We start from the raw sequence: 26655 nt of genomic DNA, 5'->3' as shown, positions 1-26655 counted from the left end.
GAATAAATGTTTACTGACTACAGAAGCAAGCCATGCACAATTTCTGTATCTGTTCAATTTCTATCTTACTTATTCCATTTGAATCTTAATGAAGAAGGATGTGAATAAATTGCTCTAAATCAGGCTGCACAGTCATCACATTTTACAGAATTTGTAACCCAATTGTGACCCCTGGAGGATAGCTACAGGGCTGCTGCTGCTCTGTGTGCTGCTGCGCATGTGCGCGTGCGTGAATGTGCTGCTGGAGGGATGGTTCCAGATCAGAAAGCCCACAGAAGTGTACTCCAAACCACTGAACTCATAAATGTGTGAAGCTAAGAGAGGAGCAGGGAACATGGAAGAGCTGCTCTAAGTAGGTATCTGAATTTCAGCTCCTGAAGATTAGCTAACTCTTCTCTTCAGTAAAGGCAGAGAGGTGTTCATCTGTGGTGAGCAGTAGTAAGCATGGAAAGATAGGTTCAACTTTCTCTTGTTGTCTTTGCTACCATTACCAGTGCTACTGCAGTTGCTTTATAAATATTTTTGTTTATCCTGTATGTAGATTTGGCAGTTTACTTGGATAGGCAGGGCTTAGCATAAGATCACACATTTAAGACATTTGGGGAACTTGGGGAAACCTACTGGCCTTTCAACAGAGCACAAATACTCATTTAATGTAATTACTGTCATTCTGCAGTGGAAGCAAAGAACTGCAGATGCAATCTGTAGTAGTGCAGGTGATTATATGAAAGATCCCTCACAGGCAGAACTATTTCAGACTAATTGGCACTCATATTTCAGAGGTATGGCTATACTTAGAATGGCTGCTAAGCCTGGGTACAGAAAGTCACTACTGTATTGATGACCTATCACTATTTCTCCTTGGGTATGATATTTATTGTTTTGCAAAGGGTTTTAGGGAGTTTCAGCACACAAACGAAGGTATAGAAATGCAAATTGTTGTCAGTCTCCAATGCATCACCTGTGGATAGTGCATATATTCACGGCATAAACAGCAATGTGCTTCACTTACTTATATGTGAAAACATATATATGAAATGTAAGAATAAAAAAAATAATAATGTGAATTGTAGAAGTTGTCAGGTGCCAGTTGCTAGATTTTGGTGTCTGTGGTGTTCTGTCAGAAGCTTCTGAACCACTTAGCATTTCCTGGGAAGCTGTAGGTATTGGCGTTACTGCCATTTTATGTCAGCATGAAACACAGATTTTGAGCCCAGTTTTACACTTGCAACCAAATTTTGTTGTCAGCTACAACATACAATGTGTTGCCAGGGTAAATTAAAAATTGCTTTCCAAATATACAGGCCTGCTGATGACTTAATTAATTTCATTGCAATGTCAGAATTACCATGTGTAGTGAAGACTTTACTATTTAGTAAATTAGACCTAGGCTCATTGCTTTGACTCGGCTTCTAAAGCAGATAGGAAGTTCGAAAGCTGTTTCAGATGGTATAATCCATGCTTCTGTATGAAGTATCTTAAATATTGAAATTATTAATATCATCAGCAGTGTATCAACTACATTTTTATTCTTGATATTTAATTAAGTGTATTTTACTCTGCTTCTATGTTTTCATTTTTTATGTCATATATTTGTGTATGTGTATTTATTTATTATGGAAATTTGTCAGCACAAGAGGGACAGTTGAAGGTTTGAGATGTTTCAGTTCCTGCGGTAGGCTGTTTGGGGCTTTTTGCATAAGCAGCTGAATGCTAGTAAAACTTGAGTGTTAGTGGCATACTAACTGCTAGCTCTTCTTTTCTATTGCATGCAGATTTGTATTTTCTATTGCATGCACGAGAAATACAACATAGATTTGTATTCAGCTGACGCTTTTAAGTTATTTTATTTTATGGTAACATAGAATTTCTAGTAAGACTATTTCGTCCTTCCATTTTTCATAAATTACTTTTGAACTTATTTGCCCAAGATGCTGTGGGAGAATCTAGAGGTCACGAGGGAGAACTGATAGTAATATAGATATTGAGATTATAGAGAACATGGGAAAAGCTGTGATAATTGCAGGAGTATGGAGCAGGGATATAGGAAATACTCTAGCAAACTTTATTGGTTTCACAGCTCACCGAACAACTAGATTTGGCTTGACAGCTACTTTAGGATCTCAGGCAGCTGATGCAAAACATAACTCAGAATGTGAAAACTATGTTTGTTTTCCTGTTTGGAGAGAAGGAAAAATCTTTCATGGTAGCTGAAACCTGTAAAAAAGAAATGAAGCTGTAATGGACAAACATTAAAAAGAAATTATTATAAGAAAGAAAGTGCCAAGCTGAGACCTTAAATAAGTAATTTGATATCAACAACAACAGTAAAAAATTTGTAGGATGGATAGAAGTTAAATATGTGTGGAGACATTTAATTTGGTACCTCAGGTAAGTGTTTTGTCCTTGGAAAAAAAAAGGGCAAGATTAGACACTGATTCAACTATGCACTGGGGAGATCAGTATCTTAGCTTGTGACTAAGGGGCAAGTAGTGATATTAGAGCCATGGTAAGAAAAGATTGGTAATGACTGGATGAAGAATGAGACCTGTGAAATTTGGATCTCATAAGAAGGAATTAGAGCAATAAGCTGCTTCCTCAAAGCACAGCAAATGGTGTCACTTTAAGGTTGCTAAATATTCCGAAGAATGATGAAGAGCTCCCTGCTGATTACAGTTCACTTTGGAATAAGTAAAGTAATTAATTAATATATACTCAAAATAGGAATTCTTTCAGAAGGCTGTCATGAGTATATGAGAACAGTGGTAAGATCTTCTTGTGGCAATCATGTTGGTGAAAGAACAGAACCATAACAGAGTCACCAAAGGAATAAACTGGAGGTAGCTGTGTATCAGGAACATTGAAGTGTTGCAATGGGAGATGACTGCTTACAATAATATTGTCCTTGCCTCCAAGAACAGCAAAATTAGTTAACAAGCTTTCTGGAAGCAAAATATGTAATATTTATTGATGCACAATTTTGCTCAATGCAAACAATTTGAAATTTATTACTGGTAATAAAAGTATTATATTAGTACACGCTTGCCCTTTCTTGGAGAACTCAAAATCCCCTTGTGTGAAGAAGCTCTTGCAAACAGTTTGTAAGAGATATTCCCTGCTTTGCAGAGCTTACAGTGTAAATTAATAAGGCAGACAAATGATGTTATGGGAATCAGTAGCCTGGCTTGTTCACAGTCAGTAGCAAAACAGGGATAGAATTAAGTCTTCTGTTTCCCAATCCAGTACCATGTCTTTTTGACAGTGTTTCTTCTATGAGGTAAATGTAGAAAATACAGTTCTTTGAAACAGAAAAAGCCTAAATTAGTAGCAGGACTTGTTAGCTTTAGCACAGTGCTCCACTGAGACAGCTTCTAAATCAGAGTTAGCTTGCATTTGACTGGAACATAGGCTTGAGGCTTGGAGCAAAGGCTTCACTTGAAATTGGTTTTGACTGCATCTATCCATATAGGTGCTTTCCTAAAATTATTTATACATACATTCAAGAAACCTGACTAGAAGTATTGTTAAACACTAGTGTGTGAGCTGATGAGCATAACTGAAAATGAGTAAAAAGGAATGGCATAACTGGAGTAGCAACATAAATGATTGTCTCTACAGAGAAGGGAAAAAAGAAATGGTAGGGGAGAAATCATAGAATCATAGAATGGTTTGGGTTGGAAAGGACCTCAAAGGCCATCTAGTTCCAACCCCCCTGCCATGGGCAGGGACACCCTCCACTAGACCACCTTGCCCAAAGCCCCATCCAACCTGGCCTTGAACACTGCCAGGGAGGGGGCATCCACAACCTCTCTGGGCAACCTGTTCCAGTGCCTCACCACCCTCACAGGGAAGAATTTCTTTCTAACATCTAATCTAAATCGACCCTCCTTCAGCTTAAACCCATTACCCCTTGTCCTGTCACTACACCCTGATAAACAGTCCCTCTCCAGATGGTGCTATAAGTAATGTTAGCATGCTGCAGTTTGATAGTGGTTTAGAAAGACTATGCTTCATTGTAGAAGAGTTTCTGAATAGTAAACATTAGAGGTCAATCCAGACCTGGCTCTAATGAAAGCATTTTCCAGGGCTATTCTGTGAAAAGCTCAAGGACAGAGAGAGCACCTTGTGGCAAATGGTCTTAGTTTATATCTCTCACATTTTAAATATTTATGAAAATAGGGTATTGTTAATACCATTGTTCTCAGTGAACAACTTTTTTAGCAGAAACAGGTATTTGAACAATGGAACATTGCATTTTATTGAAGAAGGACCTTGTGTAACTAAATGTATGGCAACTTTCTTACTCTCTAAGCACAGCTCAGTACAATAGAGCTTCCAGCAGTTCCTGTATTTCCGTGTTTCAGTTTACTGAAGGTACAAAGGAGAAACCAGGTGGCACAGTGCAAAATGTGTCCCTAACCAGCAAAAAACCCCCATGTGTTCAACTTTAGCTATAAACCCATGAACACTAAGATTAGAATGGGTCTTTTGACATACACAACAAGTAATGCCTTTTGTTAAAACCTGCAGTTTTGTATATAGGATACCAAATCACTCACGGGAACATCTTTGATATTCAGCAGTTTTGCAGGTTACAGAATACAGTTGAGCCAACATTTGCATACATAAACGCTCTTTGGAGAGATTTGCTCACAAGCATCCTGACTTGAGTCAATCCTCCTATGTGAAATTCAAAGAGAGAAAATGATTTTATGTGTGTGTGTTTAAATCAATATTTTGGGTCAATATTTGATCGACCTGTGGATCTTTTCTTACTTGTAAATCTGGAAGAGATGTGTATTGTACTTCTTCAAAACTGAAAAAGTTAGCTGAAGAATGCTTAAGTATATTATAGTAATAAAGGAAATCTAGAGGTGCCATCTGTGTTGCCAGGTAATATGGACTTGGCTAAATGAGTGGATAACAGTACCGCTCATTCTTGATTCTTTTGATGGCTGCAGACTCACTGTATGTGACAACAGAGACTCTACATGTTGAATAAGTTTTTCCAAGACTTGTGATGTGCCTTATGGTATTATATGTCCATAATGAATGTGGAAAGTACCATGTAGCCATATTTAGTGTGAAATTAAGTCAGGGCCAGCTGAGGTCTACAGATTTTCGAAATCTATTTAAGAGGATACGTTGCCTGTTAATTGTTCTGGCAGATCAAGATCTAAATGCATTATTAGACTTTGGCGCCCAGTAACACATTTCCATTCTGCTTTTAAATGCATTGCTGTTCTATTCTTTTTATGCTAAGTTTTTCCTGAAAGTAGGAGACTATGAAAAAGATTTACCTATACCTAAATAAGGGATAAATTATCTTCAAGTAGATCAGTAACTCCAGAAAGTTTGAGGGGGCTGCAGCACAGAATCATAGAATGATTTGGGTTGGAAGGAACTCTAAAGACCATCTAGTTTCAACCCCCCTGCCATGGGCAGGGACACCCTCCACTAGACCAGGTTGCCAAAAGCCCCATCCAACCTGGCCTTGAACACTGCCAGGGAGGGGGCATCCACAACCGCTCTGGGCAACCTGTTCCAGTGCCTCACCACCCTCACAGGGAAGAGTTTCTTCCTTATATCTAATCTTAATCTACCCTCCTTCAGCTTAAACTCATTGCCCCCTGTCCTATCACTACATGCCCTTGTAAACAGTCCCTCTCCAGCTTTTCTGTAGGCCCCCTTCAGGTACCGGAAGGCTGCTGTAAGGTCTCCCCGGAGCCTTCTCCAGGTTGAACAACCCCAGCTCTCTCAGCCTGTCTTCATAGGAGAGGTGCTCCAGCCCTCTGACCATCTTTGTGGCCCCCCTCTGGACTTGCTCCAACATGTCAATGTCCTTCTTATGTTGGAGACCCCCAGGCTGGATGCAATACTCCAGGTGGGGTCTCACGAGAGCAGAGTAGAGGGGAGGATCACCTCCCTCAACCTGCTGGTCATGCTAACATCTAGGATTGCCTTGAATTTTGCTGGTACCATCTGGATTCTTCTGAGATTTCTTATGTGTTTTAGTTGGTCTGCTGATGATTCAGAAGGAACTGTGACAGGGTTTTGTTTGCAAACTTTCTGCAGTGTGCACTCTCTACAAATTTGTATTTAATTTCTAGAAGTATCTGGGGTTTGGTACCTACATGACTTCTGTGTTGTCCGCTAAATCTGGTTCATGGTTCCCTGGAATAGCGTTGCTGGTGCCAGTATTCTTAAAGGAGTCTTACTGACTCACAATATTTCTGAATGACCTGTGTTGTCCTTTTAGAATAATTTCCAAATTTCTAAATGTGAGTTTCTTTTGTTTTCCACTTTGCTGACAGTTTCAGTAAGTTGGGAGTCTATTGAATTAATTTCCATTCCATCTATGGTTGTTATTACTTTCTTATATGTGAGAACATGTTCAGGCATCAGATGAATTTTATTTTTTTTAAAAACTTCATTTCTCCTAGGCAGTTCAAATTCACTACATTGAGGCCATTAAGTGAATTTTACAAAATCCATTTCTGAAAGAGCAGTTGCTTTGCATGGGACTGACAGAGAAACCACAATACTATTTGCATGAGATACAGTATGTTGATAAGAAACTTCTCTGGCAAACCACTGTACTTCTCAAACACGTATAGTGTTTCAGAATGAAATTATCTTAAAATTGCACTAATATTAGATGTGCTTTTGTTTTCTACCTGAATACTTGCATTGGACAGTTGAATCTTTCTCCCTCATCATGAGTATAATCCAATTCATATGTTTATAATACTGTCCATTTTTTGATTCAGATCCTGTTTTAGATTGCAGGAGGGAAAATATGTAAGAAAAAACTTCAAAAAGCTGTAGTTGTTGGAGTGGTGGCAGTGAGTAATAACTTTTATGAGTTTGTAAATCATGACGGTAAAATAAAGGTCAGCCCATGTCTTTCATTCATCACCTTTCTAAATTGCTCTGGTGAAAAAGTGTTTAGCATATTGCACACCATTACCGAAAACTACAGTTGAACTAGCAGAAGTTCAAGGGTAAAGAGGGATGTTTCCTTCCTTCTTCCTCCCTTTTCCCCAAAAGAAAAACATGGTATTAACTATTCTGGTAGATTGCATTTATGAGGAAGGATCCATAGAGGATATGTATTTTCTAACTCATAACTAAAATAGAACAATCATTGACAAATATTTGTATTGTGTTAAAAAACAAGCAAAAATAGGATTTATTTAACACTTTACAAAGTGATAATACTGGATTATGAAATGGGAAATTGGGACAGAGGATCTGTGCATTGTTTTTTAACATTGAGAATTTTGTGTCTGGAAAATAAAATCTTCAAAGAAGAGATGGAAACTTCAGTGTTAGAAATATATTTTAAAATAGCAAGTAGCATACCAAATATACCTCCTCAATAGAAAGATGGAATGTAGTCCCTTGCTATTATAATTTCTTTGCTTTAGTCTTAATTTTACTTATTTAAAATTTTACAGCTCTGATCGTCTGAAATGTCATCTGTAATACATTCATATTTGTAATTATCAAGGTCACACAGCTATTTAGTAAGCCATTCTGGGTTTCCTTCTTCTTTTATTTTTGTTTTTCAAGCTTTCTCACTCATTTTAATTGAAAATGTGGGAAGGAAACATAAATGCTTCATATCTGATTATAGTTTTCATCACAGATGAACCTCCATACTCTAGGAGACACAGAATTATTCCTGTTAGGAGTGACTTTGATGGGGGCGTGGGGGGGAAAGAAGAAATCAAAAGAAAAGTTGTTGCATTATGACAGCAAAGGCCCCATGAAAGGAAATAACATTGGTCATCCTAAAAAAATAACAACGACGCAGGCTTTAAGAGAAAGAAGACAATTGTTTTAGGAATTATTGAAGCAAAAGTAGCTCTATAATTCCTTATATATAATTTCATCAGAGCAACTCTCAATGAATTTACAATTCCTCAAAGCTTTCTTATGAACTCTAAAATCCTGTTGAAGAAATGAATGCGAAGTGTTTAACAAAAATAATCAGTAACAAGCAGAGCAATAGAGCAATACAATTTTCTCTCCTCCTTTCAACTAAATAAAGCAGCAAAAGTACCTGTTCCACAAATGAAATAATTTTCACTTTCTTCTTATCCAGAGCAGGTTGTTATTTCATATTTTTCAGGTAGAACTTTGGCTCCATTGATTTAGTGAAAGTGATGCCATTGAGTTTCCACGAACCAGCATTCTCCATTCTCTCTCCCTCTCATTTTCTTTCTCACTCATTCTCTCCCTCTTCTTATCTCTCCCTTTCACACACACACACACACACACACACACACACATATCCTTACTGTCCTGGCGAACCTAGTGTGAAGTGCTGTACCTTCCATCCATAAAAGAATGGATATGACTACCATTCCCACTGAGTCCAGTTTTCAGTGCTGTTCCTAAATTAATTGATCAGTGTTTTCCTCACTTGTCCTGCTTTTCTTATTTTTAGTTTCCCACAGTTCAAGTCACTTTTCCTGCTTCCATTTCTGCCTCTCCCAATCAATTCCAGTTCTTTGAAATCCTGTGTCCGTCTAGTATCTGTTGCCCATTGCAATGTTAAACCGGCTTAGGAAACTAATTTTTCCTTCTAATCTTTCCCTTTCCCAGCCTATGAAATAAAGGGGAGGAGAAAATGAGAAGTTGCCTTGCAGATCTGCTCTACCTGCCAATAAGCCCACATTTTCTTCTACTGATGGTTTCTGTCTCTCATTAGATGATGTGCGTCTGTACTAACTATTGACCTCCTTGTTTTCTGATCTTCTTGTATCTAACCAAGAAGATGACAGATCCGCTGGAGGCTATAGAGTTACAGGATAATCTGCAGGTAGTGGAGGAGGCCTTGCGGGCAGTCTGGGGAGGATTATCTCATCTCAGATAGTTTTGCTCCTGGCAGGAAAACAGTCAGGCCCTCTTGTGAGATATTGGACTTCAGGCATATCTTCATATCAGTTTGTCTATATATGTGTGATAATGTATAAAAGGATATCACCTTCTTTTAGGTAATTTTGAAAAGGCATGTACATATTGGCAATTTTTTGGTTGATGAGGTTACATTTCTCATGAAGAGACGTGTACGTGACAACGCAGTTGCTAGTTTTATGGTAGAATTAATATAAAAAAAGCTACCACTAATGCAACATCTTTAAACTTCAAAAACATTTCTAATACAGTTTTTCCCTATTAACTATTTGACATAAAACAGCATGATGGAAACATATAAAAGTTTTATTGTCATATATTTGGTATGCGTGATATACCAGAGCTCTGACTTCGTGATTTGTTTCTTATGCAGCTCATCCCAAATTATCCTATAAAATATTTTTACTGTACTACCTTAGCAACTTTAACATATCAATCTATTCATTTGTATCTTTCACAGTATGCAGCATATTGTGAGTACAAAACAGATAAATGTATGCAAGCATGTTTAAGTACAGAAAATAATAGCTACTTTCCTCTTTAACCAACATCATATAACCTTTATTCCTGCATTATTTTCATTACCCTAGACGGTGATTTGGGGTCTTTGTTTACCATTTATCTTATAGCAGAGTGTTTATTACTACAGCTTAAGCACACATAATTTAAATTGTCTGAGCTTCAGGAATGGAAGAATCAATCCAATTTTAAAAGATCTTCATGTTTCTACTCGCAGAATTTTATAGCAAAAATGTCTCAATGACAGTAAATTACAATAAATTGAAAATGACCCTTTGGATATATATCATTGAAAACCTTATTCTTTATGAAAGTGTACCCATTTTCTTTATTAATTGTGAAAACTGTAGTGCCTTTCTTCTGAATGTACTAAGATGCTCAGCTTTATAATACTGGAATTTTTATGTAATATTTTATGTAATTTTTGTTTCTAGGCAGCAAGTAGTAGTGGAAACTTCTGTTAGTTTTCTCAAAACAATATGTCATAAATTTTTATGCTGTCATAGGAAGATTTTCAATACATTCTACAATGAAAACACAGAAAGAGAGGAAGTGGTGCAACAAAGCAGCAGAATAACAAGGGGAAGAAAGGAAACATGTAGAAATATATGCCATGCTGATGTAGACATTGCCAGATTGAGTATCAGAAGGCTAGAAGGACTGCGGGAATTTCAGATAAAAGGAGTTCAGGTAGACCTGAAAGGTTTGACAGAGAGGGTTATGCTTAATTATGTGGCATTTACTAAATGTGAGAGAGATTAGATGAGCAACTGAAGAAAAATCTATTATATGGCAGGGTTCACGAAGCATCTGAGGTTGTCCTGCCAGGCAGGAAAGCAAGAGATAAGATGAAGGTTAATATCTATTAGAGATGACTGCAAAAGCAAGGAAACCCAAGGATATGAATTGACAGCAACCACTGGTAAGCTGACATTTAGAAAATTTCCAGTAACTATTGGAATTGGAAATTTTCAATGTGTTAACATAATTTGCAGTGTAAGGCTACTTGGGAAGAATAGAAAGAACTACATTCATAGCCTGACACCTAAAATAAAAGAGATGAACATATTATCACCTTCAAAAGAGGTGTGATTGCATCCAGAAATCTGCCTTAGTGGTAGACCCACTTAGTGGGTCACCAGACCCAAGTGATTTCTTAAGCATATAAGCAGATAAGATTAAAGACTTGTTCCTTGCAAAATGGTGATCTTTTTTAAAATTAAAAAGACTAGAACTTTATTCAGTACATTTTTAAAGAAGAGAAAGAAAATCCAAGCTGCAGAGCAGTAATCCATGCAAGTCAATTGTCTGGGAAACTGATTTAGGAAATACTGCAGCACATTTGCCGACTAGAGCTAGGCTGTGAGTGCATTACCTACAACAATAAATTGAAACAAAATATTAAACTTAAACCTCTCAGCATACTTAATATTACCATTTATAATGAAGGCAGATACTGGGAATTGTTATCATATAATCCAGCAAGGCAACTGAAGAATTATGCACTGCAGAATTGTATGCAATTCTAAATAAATTATAGGAAACAAGATCTGGGGAGGCTGAACTGGTAATTGTTGATTTTGTGGGATATATTTTCAACCAGAAATGCTGGCTGTAATCACTGTTCAGCCAGGTAAGCACTTAGCCTTATTATAAATTAGAGCTATGAGTTCTAATTCTGATTTCAGAAGAGTGGAGAAACTAGATGCAGTAACACATAACTGTATTAATACCTACACTGTATGCATGCAATGATTTGTGCACTTGCTTTTCAGAGGACCATTCTATAAATGCCAGCCTTTATCACTGCAGAGGTAATAAAAGCAGCATCCCCAGAAGTGTTCATTTCTGATGGAATCCGTTGCTGATCTCATCTATTTCAGTGAATGCAAATGAAAGTTCTCTCTTCTGTTTCTCTGAAGGATTGATGCATTTCTGACTGGTGAGCACTGCACAGTGTCAGTCTCCAGAAACAAATGGAGGAAGATTGACACAGAATGGGTTCATACCTCAAGTAGCCACAGGATTTAATCTCCTTGCGTTTCTGGGTGTGTATGTGTCAGTCATAAAGTAGTCTGTGAATTACTTATCTCCTGACATAATTCAAATCTCTCAGAAATGTTATTTTTCTATTAAAAAGAAGGATTGACTTTGCAAGGCTCCTGTGGGTTATAGAAAATACTGGAAAAAATTGCTATCGATAAAGAAATGAAATATAGAACTGGAGAGAGAGTTCACTTTGGTCACTTTTATGGAAACTTTCATATGTTCTGTTGTTTGCATTAGGAGACATGCTACTTCTGTTGTAAGGTAATTTAGCGTGATGTATTGTGTTTTTATACTTAAAGCTAAAATTTTAACTTTTCTAGCAGCAGAGAGCAGTAATAGCCTTGCAGGATATACACTAGCTCACAGTAAGGCCAGTATCTGCAGTTTTAAAGTTTTACTGTACTGGAGACTATCAGTCATCACTGGGGTTTCTAGTGCTGCTTACATGAGAGAAGTTGCATTAGACTTTAGAAAAGAGAGGATCCGAGAGAGAAATAACCTTTCCTAAAATGAGAGAAAGATGAGTTTTTCTTTTCAGGCTTGTTTTGTCATTGCCCACTTTGAAATCTCTTTGTGGTAGCTTCCTTCAGTCCTTTTTAAAATGGCATTGGTGTGCTGACATTTCAAAAGGTGCATACCACGAATGGCATGTGAGGTCTTGTTGCTGAAGAATTGTGTGTCGTGTCCCGACTTGATCACACAACGGGGAAGAGGCTGAAGTATGCATTTTAACGTCCGTATAACTCAGTAATCCTGACAGTTGTGTAACTTTATGTTGTTTTAAAGAAGACTTTACATTATATCAGTGGCTAATAACTAAAGCTTACTCTCAGATTATTTTCAGCTCTTAGTTTCGAAATAATAAAACAACACCTGGAAAGTGAAAGCATGCATTAATGATGACCGCATATGTTAAGATGCCTGCTTTAGGTAGTAAAGCTGGGCAGGTAATACTGCCAAAGGTTGAATCTTTGTACGCCCTTGACTGACTTACTATAAAGCTAATTACTGAAGTCCTCTGACAACTTAATTTTGATTAATCTGTATGATTAGGATGTTTTGGAGGTTGAAAGAAATAGATCAGAGACTTAATTGAACTTCATGAAAAAGAAACTCAAACTCATAGGACCTCCTGATTCACTTTGGTACAGAGCAGTCAATCACGGTACCAGAAATTTCATTTGCATCTCCAGCCACTCAGCACTACACAGTGGACCACTGCTGATTTCTTGCTGTCTCTCAGTACTGTCCTTCTGATGCAGAACATGATAGCTCAGGATAGCCAGGAAAGGGAGCACACAGATCTAGTTCATGCTCTGTGAGTTTGGGAGCCAGAACACTAGATTAGCAGAAACAAATTAGATCTTAAGTGACAGTGTATTTAGTAATAAGGCTTCTTCCCATTTTCTACCTAAGCACTGGCATATAAGTCAGGTGTTTTAACTTTGGTAAGGAGTGCACTTGTTTTTATTTCTTCTGCAGTGCAGTCTTGGAGTGCATAAATATGGATATTTTGGTTAAAAAGAAGATGTACTCCAGCTGCTACTGGCATTCAGTCTGTGGAACCTGACTGAAGTGATTCTGAAATAAAATCCCTCTGAAATGCCCATTTTGTGGATGTTGGGTCCTCACAATCGGTTCTTTGGCTCTGCAGACTTGCTTTTGCTGGGCATCGCTACTTATTGACACAGGAATAGTCATTCCTCAGTGAGAGCTGCTCATGTGAAGAGGGACTGCTTATCATCTTCAATATTATCTTTCTCAGAAGTTTCTGGACAGCTTTGAGGAAAGATGAGATTAATACAATATATTCTACAGTAAAAGGTACTCTTCAGGACAGGTTCATCCTTTTGCTATATGTTTCTAAAGTTTGGTCTTGCATTCAAAACATGCATGTTGAGTCAACATTCACCAACTTGTAAAGGAACTTGAATTATAAAGTAGTCCATACTTAAGAATGCAGTACTATATATCTCTTCTATCTCAGACTGTAATTTATTTGTGGTAGGTGTTACATTCTGATACACTCAATTGCATATTTACTCTTTCCTGTGGTTATTAGGCTGTTGTGTTCTAAGGCTCCATCAAAGAGTTGTGATTTAACTGGTATTAAAGAAAACAGGCATTTTCATGTCTGATGGCAGAATTTGTTTCTATATATTTTGACTTTTCTGCCAGACACTGAGGATTAAATAATCTTTTAATAATAATTTGATTTCTGAATGGAAGTTCTGCAAACTTTCCTCATATTATGAAACTGGGAAAAACAGGACTACAAAATATGTAAGGCATAGTCTAATGTTCCAGGTGATGTCTATTGTAGGGAGTGGTTGTATGACTGATTAAAGGTTCAGTGGTTGATTTTAGAAAGATATTTCCTAATTATATGATATGATATTATTTTAATCAACTCTGCGTAACATGCAAAACCAGCTGAAATTTTCTATGTGGATGTGCCCTTCTTCAAAATAACAGCATGTGCTCAGAAGCATTTGTGAAACCTAACATAAATATGAAAACTAGAGTAACTTAAAATCTGTTCTTCAAAAAACAAACACTTTTTCCTGCCATTGCCAAAAACCCCACTCTTGTTAGTTTTAGAATTCAAAGTTACATTTGGATTGTCATATTTTACAGGTGATTCTACTTCAGTTCTGTATTTCCAGTCTGTCCTATCCCAACGAACACCAGATTTCCACAGAGAAATAATGGGGTTTGTTACCTGTACAATAAGAAAACGATCTGGAAATATATTATTACAAAGCGTTGCAGAAAAACACATTGACATAGTATTGTGTGCTCGTGATTTAGCTGCAACTGCAGATGTGATTGGTTTCAGTTTCATATAATTATTATAGGCAATAGCTCTCTATAGTTTTCTGTAGAGGAAGCCATGCTTTCAAAATGATGTATATGTGTGTCCAAACAGTATATAGAACATAATTTTCTGAGCATTATAGTGAGTAGTTCATTTGCATTTTGGGTATGAAGGCAATTTAGCAAGGGCCATTATCATAAGCAATTTTTACATCCTATATAGCCTGCACCTGTTGAATGTACAGTATGTATATGACTTTCTAGTCTTTCTAGCTCCCAGTAGAAAGTTAGCCCCAAAGCCACTGTTTTATTTGCCCTGTTGTAGGTATTTGGAAGATCTGGGAGGGAACTTTCCTTGCAATTTATTAATTTTTACTGGTGTTTTTATTCACAGTAAGTAATTATCTCAACTGCATCTCTTACATATTTTTCAAATTTTGAGTAATTTCAGAATCTGTGTCAATGTTGTCAGAATACTTTCTAAAATGGTTAAACGTGCACGTATATTTTTGCTAAGGAGTTCCTGTACAACAGAAAAAGAGATTGGGGAGGCAAGTGCATGAGTTGTGTTGAACACTTGGAATCACATTAGCTATAGAAAACCAGAATAACCTAGGGAGAAATTGCTACCCTATTTATGAATAAACTCTGCTTGCAGACTTTGAAGAAGGGAGTAAACAATAATAATTAACAAGTTTAAGCAAAAATTAAAACAAAGTTAATACTCTAAATTTATTGGCAAGTCTGATATATGAGACCCCTTTACAAAACCAAAAAATATGAATAAAGAACTGTTTTCAGTCAGCATTCTTTAAGGTAACCGTTTTCCTGTGGTTTTAATAGAATCATAAACATAAGAAAAAATAAAGTAGGAAATTTCATATTAGTATTAATAACATTCTCCTGTTTTCTTTTAAGGCTTCTTATGTGTTACTGGTTCTAATAAAATCAAGCTTAGTTGTTTCAATTTGGATTCTTCTCATGTTTCAGAAACTAATGGTGTTCAAATTTTAGATGAGCAGGACAAACAAAGCTTTTAGGTAGGAGTTACATTGCTTGAAATTGGAAGCAATCATTTCCCCATCCTTTCCTTTTATGATCATTTTCAATTGCTAACGGTTTTCAAGACGAGAAGACATGGAATCAAGCTTTAGAATAATGCCCCGTCTAATTCTAAGGTTTGTTGCATAGCTGAGCACCAAATGAACGAAATCTCTGTATTCTCCTGACTTAAGTAACATGGAATTATCTGGGAAGAGCTATATTTGCTCAAACATTTATTTGAAATATGGTTTTAACAGAAGAGAGCAGTTGTTCAAAATAAATGTATCCAGACACAGAATAATTTGGGAATATGTGGAATTCTAAGTCCTTAACACCTAAGCCATCAGGTAGCTCACGCTTCTGTCATACCAGAACAGCAGCAGAAACTCATTGTGGCACAGTGGCATCTCCTTCCTTGTCTGGAAAGCCGAGGAACCTCTAACAGATGTACCTTATGGAGATAATTGCTGCTAGAGGTGCAGATAGGAAAAAAACAAACCATGCCCTGATTTACGCCATTTTTGATGATAGAGTGCATTGCCTTTGCAATATGAAGTGTGTAATAGCTGATAGTATATTTTGCCTCCTAACTACAAGCATAAAATTAAAAATAAATTTTAATTTAATGAATTTTAAATAGCTTTAAATAGAATTAATCAGGCAAAAATGTGTGTGCATTTAGCTTGAAAGGTAATTTTTTTCCAAATAAGACTCCAAATCAGTTGACAGTTTCTGGACATAAAAAATGTTCTTTTAGCCAATTTCAGTGTACTACAAGCTAATAATATTTCAGCATGTTTTGCTCCAAATTTCTAATGCATAAGAACACAGACTTGGTAAATGCCAGGAAAAGACTAGTTCAGAAAATATTGAAATTTATGAAATATAAATGAGATCTGTATGTCTCAATTACAAACAAAAATATAATTTGTTGCTGCATGTTTGTTGCTAACTCTTTCCTGAATTAATAAACATCAGCTAAATTGCTGGCCTGAGTCACTTGTTCCATAATCCAACCATCCTCCACATGAAGAAACTCTTCAATTGCTCTTACTACTTCCCATCTTCATTTTAAGTATATGATGTATTACTTTTCAGTTAGCTACTAATTCATTGAAATTGTTAATATTTCAGACAAATATTATCTCGACTCCACATTGGCAGAATATTTGCGTAATTTAAATTATTTATTTTACTTCTGCAACTTCTGGAGATGCTATATTGGAAGTTTAGTGTGACTTTTACGTCGATACATTGACAGGAGTAAATATAAGAACATGCAGAGTTTGGGAACCCTGTGAAGAACACATAAAATCAGCTGGGTAACTGCGAGAGCTATTGTAATGTTTGGAGGCAATATACCACAGGTTTTATCTGGATGTCATTTTTTTCAGATAAAGGTATGTCATTCCTTGTGAGAACTTTGCTATTTCTCTTCAGGTTAGGAAACAGCAACCTTCATGTCAAAATACTAAAGTGCCTTTTTGGAAATAGCTGAGAAGTCCTGCTCATTACTTCTGAAAATGTTGGGGTTTTTAACATAAAATAGCACCCAATCACTGAATACATCTGGTATTATCTCCATTGGGTAGTTCTCTGCAGAAAGAAAAAATTTAATGTTTTTTTAAATTCTGCTGCCACGCTTTGGCAGTTAGGCATATCAAGGAAAGAAGTAGATATTAATTTATATTTGGATGTGATTTTAAATCAGTAGAAGTTAACAGCTAGCATATGTGTTACTGCCATGTGCTAAGTGGCTAGTCTTCTTCCAGTATAAGAAAGTGTTGTTTTGGTTTTGCTTGCCTCACTTTTGAGGTGGTTTAAACTAAACTGTAAAACCTTAGGAGCTTGAATAAAAAGATCCATGTGGAAATTTGACTTGCAATTACCTTATTTGGTAGAATTTTTCTGGGTAGGTAAATGCTCAGATGGTATTGTCAAAATTTGAATCCTTAGAGCAAAATACCAAAGCTCAGGATCTGGTGGAAAGACGAAACTAAGCCTTGAATTGAAAGGGAAGATGGGAGATAATTGAAATTCAGGCTCCTTTCTGTGATCCCATTCAGGCTCTTTTTCTTTGTTAAAACCAGGAAAAAAAAAAATCCCATGCTGCAGCATTTCTTAAGAAGGTCACAGTAGATGTTTGCTTGTATCAGAACGCTTTTGTCGCATATAGTGACCACTCTTAAAATATAACCTCTGCTAATTAAAAATAAACACAACAATCAAAGAAGTAACAAAGCAATTTTTCCCACTCCAAACAGTGTTTTCTTTCAAAACAAACACGGGCACACATATGCATGCAGTTTGCTTCACTGAAAAGAAATCAGACTTCAATTCCCAGGCCCAGTAAAGCAAAATGTGAGTTAAGTTTTTTGTAAGCTAACAAATGCTCTTGTTCTTTTGAGTGGATAACTAAATGCAAGAGCTACAAATAGATCAAGATGATTTTACTGGGGTATATTGGAGGCCCTTTGGCCCACTTTGGTAGAATTAGCTTAGAAATTCCCCCACTAAGCCCTGCTCTCTAGAGCTCGTGTTGCTTCTTTTCCCCGTGCCCTCGTTTCCCAGGTGTGCCTCAGCAGATGATTTCATTCTCTCCTGCCACTCATCCCACTTCAACCTGGCCAGTCCTAAAACACTTGCTGTTCTTATGCCCTCACCATTCTCCCTGTCCTTACAGTATGTGGATTTCTGGCAAATATTTTTCCAGTTTGTCACAATAAATGTGTTTATGTTAATTAATTATGACATCACGTACGGTTTGATTCAGCATAAATTATCCCTCTTTAGACAATCATTAGAAAGCATACATAAAAATATATTTTTATAAGTGCTAAATGTCTTTCTGTAACAGTGTTGGCTATTGTCTGTATGGCATCATTCTGTTATTTAGTCTGTGATTTCTAATAGCAAGCGTTAACACTGATTAGTATCAATTACTTGTTAGGGAATAGAAAAGCGTTCCTTAGTGTTCCCCAGTAAAAAAAATTCTAATGCATGCAGAAATAATATTATACAAAGCATTCACAATTTCTGAATATATTTTAAGCAAAAAGTCTTTTAACAGTATTATCTCTTTATTTTGATAATGACTTTCCCCTTTCATGCAAGATTCTGGCATTACATCAAATTCTACAGTTTAGCAGACACTCATTTTCTTGCAGGTCACCACACACTTATGTATCTTACTGATATCAAAGACCAGCACACCTTGTTTATAGTATGACTCCAATATGCAGTGTGTGTCACTTGGCATCTTCACATGTTGAGAACATAGAGCAGCATCCTGCTTTTTCCAGATCAGTTAGGACCTTCTCAGCAAACAAACAACTTCATGATGTCTACAGCTACCAGCTGAGTATCCTATGTTAGGTAAGAGGAAAAAGACAGCCATATCCTGTGACTAGGTATGAGTTGTGGGAAGGCTGCCGATCAATAAAACTTCAGCTGCAGAAACAGGATGAAGAAACAGCCACTGGAAAATTGTCACAGTCTACTTTCCAGACTATTGTAACTTAAACTGTCCTGTTTTGTTCCCCGTCTTTATTCTGTAGTTCAGAGCATTCCACCTGGAATCCATCTCTCCTTTCCTTGAACCAAAGAAAGCCAAGTTGCACATGATCAAGTTTGTGAGTTGCAAGAGTCCTCCCTGGATTTTACGTACAGGCATTAGTAATGCAATGTTTTGTTCCTTCTTTCCCAATTGTCTCACATGAATTTAAACTTGAAAAGTTCATTGCCTGCAAAACTGTTCTAAACAAATCCATGGGTATTTTTGCATGAAGAGTTATGCTAGGAGATAAGGACAATATTCAAGCCACTTGCTGAGCCACCTATTTGACAGTGTTATCTAGGTTAAATGAAATTTTTTCTCAAATTTACTGTATTTGTTGTATTACATTAATATTTTTTCTCTAAGTACTATTTAATTATTTTAGGATATTATTCTATGATTTTATGAATTATGGAAATGGTATTTTGTTTTGCTTTACTGAGCGCTTAAGTTTCTTGACTTTTTCTTGTTTCTCACTAAGATAATCATACCTTTTTTAATCCGTTTCCAAGCTGCTTTAGCACACAGCACAAATTCCGTTCTCTATCTTCTATCACACTTATCAATTCCATTATCTATCAATTCCATGATGTATCCTATGTTATTGCATTGATGGGCTTGTGATTACTACTTTCTGTTGTTACGAGAGAGGCATGAATTTGATTCTTATTCCTGTCTTGTTCCCTAAAGTAGTAAATCCCTGGAACACTGCACAATTAGTAACCTTAACACTGGTGAGAAGAATAAGAGAGAAGCCCTTTTCCTCACTCTCCACTGATGTAGCCTCTTAGGAAGCCATGTTAATGAATTCTTAAAATTGGGATTCCATATTCACCATCATCATGGAAGAAAGTTTGTTTAGGATGTAAATAGCTAAAAGTGGCCTATAATGAAAGGTCACTCCAGACCTTTCGTATGAAAGCCTTTCATATGGCTAGAGATTGCAGAGTGATGGCAACCCTCCTGGGACTGTAGTACTCCTTTACTAATGAGGAATCCCTTTTCTGCCTTTACTGCTATTCCATCCCATGGAAATTAGCTGGTCCCATCATCTGTTGTCTGGGACATTTCAGACATAAATGGACTGAAACTCTCACTTATCACTCGTGTTTGCCTGCACTGTCCATGCAGTCTTTATGAACATTTTCAACACAAAATTTAAACCCCTTTTCTTCATTAACAAACACTTTAAACTGACAACCTCTTGGGGATCAACTCTTGAATTGCTATCTAAAACAGCAATTGTCCAATTAAATGGGCCTCAATATGGTTATTCTGCCCAGCTTTCATACGTCAGCTGTCCCCTTCCCTGCCTCTTCCCACGAATCTTTCTCTTGAGAGCCTGCTGCTTTGGCAGGTCCTCGTATAAGTAGCTCCTACAAAGGTGCTACACAACAGCTACTGCTTAGAGAAGGAAAGGTCATTAACATGCCATTAAAAAAAGGAGAGTCATTTTTTGGAAGTTTGGAAGTTTACAAGTGATTACTGTCATGGTTTAACCTGGCATGCAGCTACAACAACCCCACAGCCATTCGCTCATTCCCTCCCCCAGTGGGATGCGGGAGAGAATCAGAAGAGTAGAAGTGAGAAAAAGATAAAACTCATGGGTTGAGATAAAGACAGTTTAATAGGGCAGAAAAGGAAGATAAATAGTAACAACAATAATAATAATAATTAGAATGTACAAAACAAGTGATGCACAGCACAATTACTCACCACCTGGAACTGATGCTCAGCTAGTTCTCGAGCCAAACCAGCTCCCGGCCACCCCCCTGTTATATACGGAGCGTGACATCATATGGCATGGAATATCTCTGTGGCCAGTTTGTAAGAGTCGCTTTCCAGGACTCATGTCTGCCACCTTGCCTTGACACCAACCAGAAGAGTCAGTTTTCTGTTTCAGTTTTCCTGTTAAAAACATTTTTAATTCCCTAAAGATTTTGATAAATCTATTTCGTCAGGTGCCTGCTCTGCTAGTGCTCAACACAGTATAAAGAAAGATGCAGTTTCAGTGATCATGCTACTGCCAGCTGACCAAGACATTTTTGGTATCTAGATCCTTGCCTCTTTATGTTAAAAGACTAAAAGGCCACCTTCTTCACTGAGCCTCTGCTTTCCTTTTACAGTGCAGGACCTGGAGGGCTTTAGGGACTAGACTACTCTTGCCAGTCCACAGTCAGGAAAGGCATGATTAATAGCAGGGACATTTCCACTAGGTAACGTAGTGTGTGTCTCCATCAGTATTGCCCTCTCATGCAGCTTTGTTATTCTGCATTGCTTATCATGGTGGCAGCTTCTCCACCAGTTCCCACAAAGTATATTAGCAGCTGTATCTAGATACCTCCTATAAATGGAGAATTTATTCTTTTTCCACTCTAAGATCCCTTAAGGATTTGTTTGGAGGCTCCTCTTGTGTTCATTTCTTCTCTTGCCCCTGGTAATAAAAGACCTAGTCCTGCTGTGTGACATTAACCTAGTCCTTATAGCATTAATGTACCAAATCTTTGAATCTATGGTCATGACTTCTAGCAGGAAGGCAGAAGAAAGCCATTCCTCCCAGGTGATCTTTCACATACTTTTTTTTTTTTAACCCCGTTTTGCTTTTCAGGACAGGGTCTCTATCACAATCCCCTTTAGAGCCCCAGAGTGGTGTTTGAATTTCATTGAAGTCTGAAATTAACTGTCAGTTCTTTTTGCTAAGCTATACACTTGCAGAACTCAGATGTCCCCTCACATTTAACATACCAGGAAAGCTCTCTTTTCTTTCATTGACAGAAGAATCCCTTCTGGAAGATTCTTTTTTCTGTTCACATCTGTTATCAAGAGAGCTAGAAAATGAGTACTTTCACCGCAGGTGATAGCTCCCTGTCTAAGTGTCTAAAAAATAGTTATAAAGCTACATAGAATGTTCTGTTTGTGGCTACCAGACCACTTTCTGTGGAGTTTAAGCAGAAGGCTGACTATTTTTTGCAGAATATCACTTGCTCTGAGAGCTGCAGAGCTGGTACTGGGATCTTTACACTCCAGAAAGTCTAAAGCAGAGAAAGGTTGCAGCATACACTGTCCTTTTATTTCAACAAAAAATACACACAGAGGGCAGACCCAGCAAATATTTTTAAAGGAAAGGATGTATAGAGTAAATAAGAATGCACTCCAGGAAAAAAAAGTATATATACAGACAAAGAATACAACTGAAAAAAACAACCTTCCTTTATTCTTTTTCTTGGTCCAGAAAAAGGTGTGACCCTAAAACACTTTGCCTTCAAGGTAACTCAAATCTTTTCGTGCTTGAATTTCACATTTAAGTAATCGTCGTCTTTTTTTTTTTTTTTTTTTTGTCTGTGGTAGATTTCTTCAGGAGAGGAGAGCTTAGAATTATGTGGTCTGTTATTCTCAAGGAGCGATTTTCCATTCAAATGAACAGTATCGAAGTATTTCTTATTCTGAGTTTTCTTTTTTATTATTATTATCATGGCTTGAGGAGTTTCAGCATCTAAACTAAATCAGTTGTGATTTCTAGGGAAAGAATGAACAGGTCGAAAAGACTCTCTACTGTTGGAAAAAATAAACATCAGTAGAATTCGAGCAGCTTCCAAAAGAACTCATCTCTATCAGAAATTAAAGAAAAAAAAACAAAAAACAAACCACAAAACCAAGCAAGTATTTATTCTTTGCAGGTCATTTCTGTAGCAGAAAAAAGAACTGGGAATTTTTTCTCTCATGAGAAGTATATATTCACACAGCTATAAAGTGAGAGACATTAGAGTAGTTCAGGACAAAAAAAAAAAGGTTGCATTATACAGTAATCTTATTTTCATTGATAATGTATTTTGTTAGATGTGCTGGCTCAATGAAAGCTGCTCAATTGAGAACTTGTTTTCAGTTACGAAAATAAAATTTGTTTACTTCTTTTTACAGTGGCATAAATGCATATACCTTGTAAAAAGACAATTCAGCCATGCTTTCTTGCTCTCCCAGAACTGAATTTTATACATTAAATCTCTGACTCCTCTCTGGATGAATTAGTTTTGAAACATCCTTATACTGCTAAATATAAAAGACATGTTTTTATTGTATTATTGCATGAAAAAATTCATTGATGGGAGTAAATTTTAGTGATACTGTGAAGTAGACAATATAATAGACTTAGCAGAACAGAAACAAGTATACATTTGACAACAGTGAAGCTGTAAGTGTCAAATAGCAAGAAAGTGTGTATTCCTGTGTTCACTTGTGAACTGCTAGAATGCTGCAACTGGATCTGCAAGAACATGGACCTAACATTTAAGATTATGTGTGAGGCTGGTCTCACTAGAGCCAAGTTCAGACTTTTGCAAGAATGTTTGCAAGACTTTACAGATCTTTTCTATTCAGTCAGCTGAAATTATACGCTAAATGAAATTGCTAAGGTTTTTTTAAAGTGCAGATTGCTTTTCAACTGTTGCTTTACCTCTGGTCTCCAAGCCTATAAATTACAACTTCTTTCTCTTATCTTTTCTTATGCCTCTGGTGCTTCTTTTCTTTAGCCTTTTTCTGCAAACAGATATTTGATACTGAGTCACATTTTGTGTATTAATGTTTGTTGCATTGTCATGTGTAGGCTCATAAATCACTCGTTCATCCTGGAACTCTTTCATCCTGAGACAAAACATATTCTGTATTTGATCGTAGTCTGAAGTGCTTTCTGTCTGGCATATTCCAGGAAGGGCAGAGGAGCGGTGTTTTAAGCACAAAAGAAAAAACCTTACAGCTACATGGGAATTAGGCTATGGCAAAGTCTTTGGCTGTCTAAAGCAGTATTTGTCTGACTCCCACATATTGTGGCCTATGTAAGGTTGAGGGAGATCCTGTACTGTGGATTCCTTATGGTCGTCTAGAGTTTTTTTGGTTAATCTGTTTCAGACTGTTGTTACTGCTTTTAGAAGAGTTTCAGCTGCAGTTTGTAAATTCCTATAAATCAAACTAAGACTGCTATGGAGAAACTGAATTATAATCTTAGGAAGGATGTTTAGAAGTTGCTTTTCAAAACCCACTCCTATTTTTTTTTTTTTAAGACACAGTTTGTTCTCTTTATTTGTTTAATTATTGTTGGCATTTAGTATTACAGCAAATTACTTTGGGCCTGAAAGGCAGGAATGTATTCTGTGCTCTAGATTTGGGTAGAAAATTGCAAGAGCCTTGGAAATCAGTGTTCCTGATAATGGACATCACCTGCTATTCTCTGTCTGAAAGCACATCCCATCCAGGACTGAAATGCTGATAGAAAGCAATATAATTTATTAGAGTCACACCATCTGCTTCTTCCAAAAGAAGAGGATCCTGGAACAACGTGTGCAATACAGTAGAGGTTCCTTACTATCGCCAAACTCTTTTCGGTCTCTAACTGTGTCTGCAGTAGCTTTTGCATTCTGTACTTCCCCAACATCTGACATGTCCCAGGGCTGACAGAAGCGGTCCCTAGCAGGCTCGGGGCAGGATGTGTTTCAGGAACGTCCCAGCCAGAAGACTGCCCTGCTATGTACGGATGGGCAGTGACACCCAGAGTCGTCGCTTCTGGCTCACTTTTGAGAGCATGGAAGCAGAGACAATCAAATGGTGAATGCTCTGCACATTTGTTTTGAGATTTTAATGTATTAATCTTCAGCTGAAACATCTGCTATAAGAACTTGACATTTGCACTAATGACAGCATCAGTTTACTTAATGTCTTGCATTAAATTTGCTTCCCAAAAGAGTTGTCCTTTTTCAAAGAGGAGGGCGAATTTGCTACTGGTGTTTTTGGAAATTGCGGAAGAACTGGCTTTGTAAGCATGTGGCTGATGGCTGGCAGAGGGGCTGGACTCTGGGAAATGGAACAGGAAGCAGTGGGGTTGGCTGAGGAGGCATATTCTAGATTTGGTGCTTACGGGGCAAATTTGTGAATCCAGGGAGCAGCAGTGCATGGGAGCAATTAATGAAGACTGAATCCAGTCTCCAGTGCTTTTTGACTTTTTTTTTTTCATGAGGCTTGGAAGATGGGACAATTTATTTTAAAAAAAGAAGCAGAATGACCGTGACATAAGATTGTCTGTATATTTTAGTCCTATTTCTAATAAAAAACCCCAGCTGCATGTTTAGAAATTCGTGCTGGCTTTGTAGAGACCGTTAGAAAACTTCCTTCAGAGCAGCTAGCTAGAAAGAAAAGAAAACAGCAATTCAGTGTTATAAGAGAAACAAAGAACTGAGGTCTTATTTCACAGGATTATATCTTTAGCTATCTACTTGATTACTATTTATTCTTAATTTTTTCGACGTAGTAGAACTTGTGAGATCAAAAATATCCATGGTAAGAGAAAAAAAAGATCTTGGTGACTGAGGTCTGTTCTCTGAAGGGAAACGTCTGAAGCAGAATTCAGTGCTGTATGTAAAACAACAGAACAGTGAGGATTTGTTTTCCAAATGAGAGCCTTTTTATTTACATTTCCATAATGGTTTTGTATGGTAGTGCAGTTAATCACAACATGATGTGTCATAGCAAGAAGTGTTGAGACAAAAGGAACTATGCCTTTCATGTGACATCAGTTATATGGCTTTGGATTTGGAGGAGATCTGTAAAAAAACATTAGACTCACTTCTGTGCATAAACTAGCAAATACCATTTTAAAACCTCATTTAATTTGAAATAACAATTTTAGCCTGGTAGTGATTGTTTTAGCCATAGCTGATTTTTGCTAATAAAAGCATGAAAATGTAAATTAAACATAGCCTCAATTTTCTGGATGACTGACTATGCCACAGGGCTGGAGCTTTTGACATTGGTGCATCTCTTGGGTCAGTTTCTAGTTCTTTTTCAGTTACATCTTTTATATACAGACATTTCTGTAGAATCAAAGCCAGTGTAACCCCATTGCATCTTAGAAAGACACTCACTCACCTTTTACAAAAGGACAGATATTTTTCCCTTTCAGCATATGCTAAGCTTGAAGAATAAGCAGCAGATTTTAGTGCTTACCAATTTTCCTTTTTGGTCTTCATTATCTTTGTTATACTGCAGTTTCTGCAGATTATCTTGGAAGGGTTAAGGTCACAAGTAATAACGCTATGGGTTTGTGAAATGTTTTGAAATATCTAAATTATGATGATGACTTTGTGTTTGCAAAGTATATTCAACCATGTAGGTATTAACACCTCCCGCTATTCTTATTAATTGCATTGATGCCAGTCATTTATAAATAATTCATCTCCCTCTTGCTGCATTATTCCTTCAAATCTATGTATGTTTATATAATTCAAATTTTATTCAGATTTGTGTCAAAAGAATGTAACTTTGGTTGCAAAGTCAAGCACTTGCAAATTGAAAACGGCATTTTTATGACTGTCAGTACAACGTTAATTCAGCCCCCTTCTGCATTCATCTGGTGGGCTGAGTGATGTCCTGAGAAAAAATAGTATCCAATGGGGTAATTAAAATTTATATCACAATGCATAGATATGAATGTAGCGAGGGGAGAATTAAATTTGAACAGGCCACTGGGTAAGTCTGGCATTTCCCAACTTGCAAGTGCTCGACTTTGCAACCTCGGTGTGCTTATAAAGTAGGCTGTTGCAGACAATTCCTTATTTCTTTTAAAAGACAAAAGAAGGAAGCTGTGATAGACTGTACTACTGCAAACCCCTCATCTCGCAGCCTCTCTGGGGATGTTGGAGACTTGAATTCTTAAACTAGGCAGCTGGCCCCCGAGCTACACGGGAGTGTATTAGTTTGCT

At 37.1% G+C, this 26655-nt stretch overlaps 1 protein-coding gene across 1 annotated transcript in view; it reads left to right on the top strand.

The window, feature by feature from the left end:
- LOC129204553 (E3 ubiquitin-protein ligase parkin-like) overlaps positions 1-26655 on the top strand; it is a 405002-nt gene that overhangs the window by 154839 nt on the left and 223508 nt on the right. The gene's annotated exons all lie outside the window — the stretch shown is intronic.

The sequence above is a fragment of the Grus americana genome, chromosome 3 (genome assembly GCF_028858705.1).
Source record: "Grus americana isolate bGruAme1 chromosome 3, bGruAme1.mat, whole genome shotgun sequence".
NCBI classification, from domain to species: Eukaryota; Metazoa; Chordata; class Aves; order Gruiformes; family Gruidae; genus Grus; species Grus americana.
This window is presented reverse-complemented; position numbering and strand designations above follow the sequence as displayed.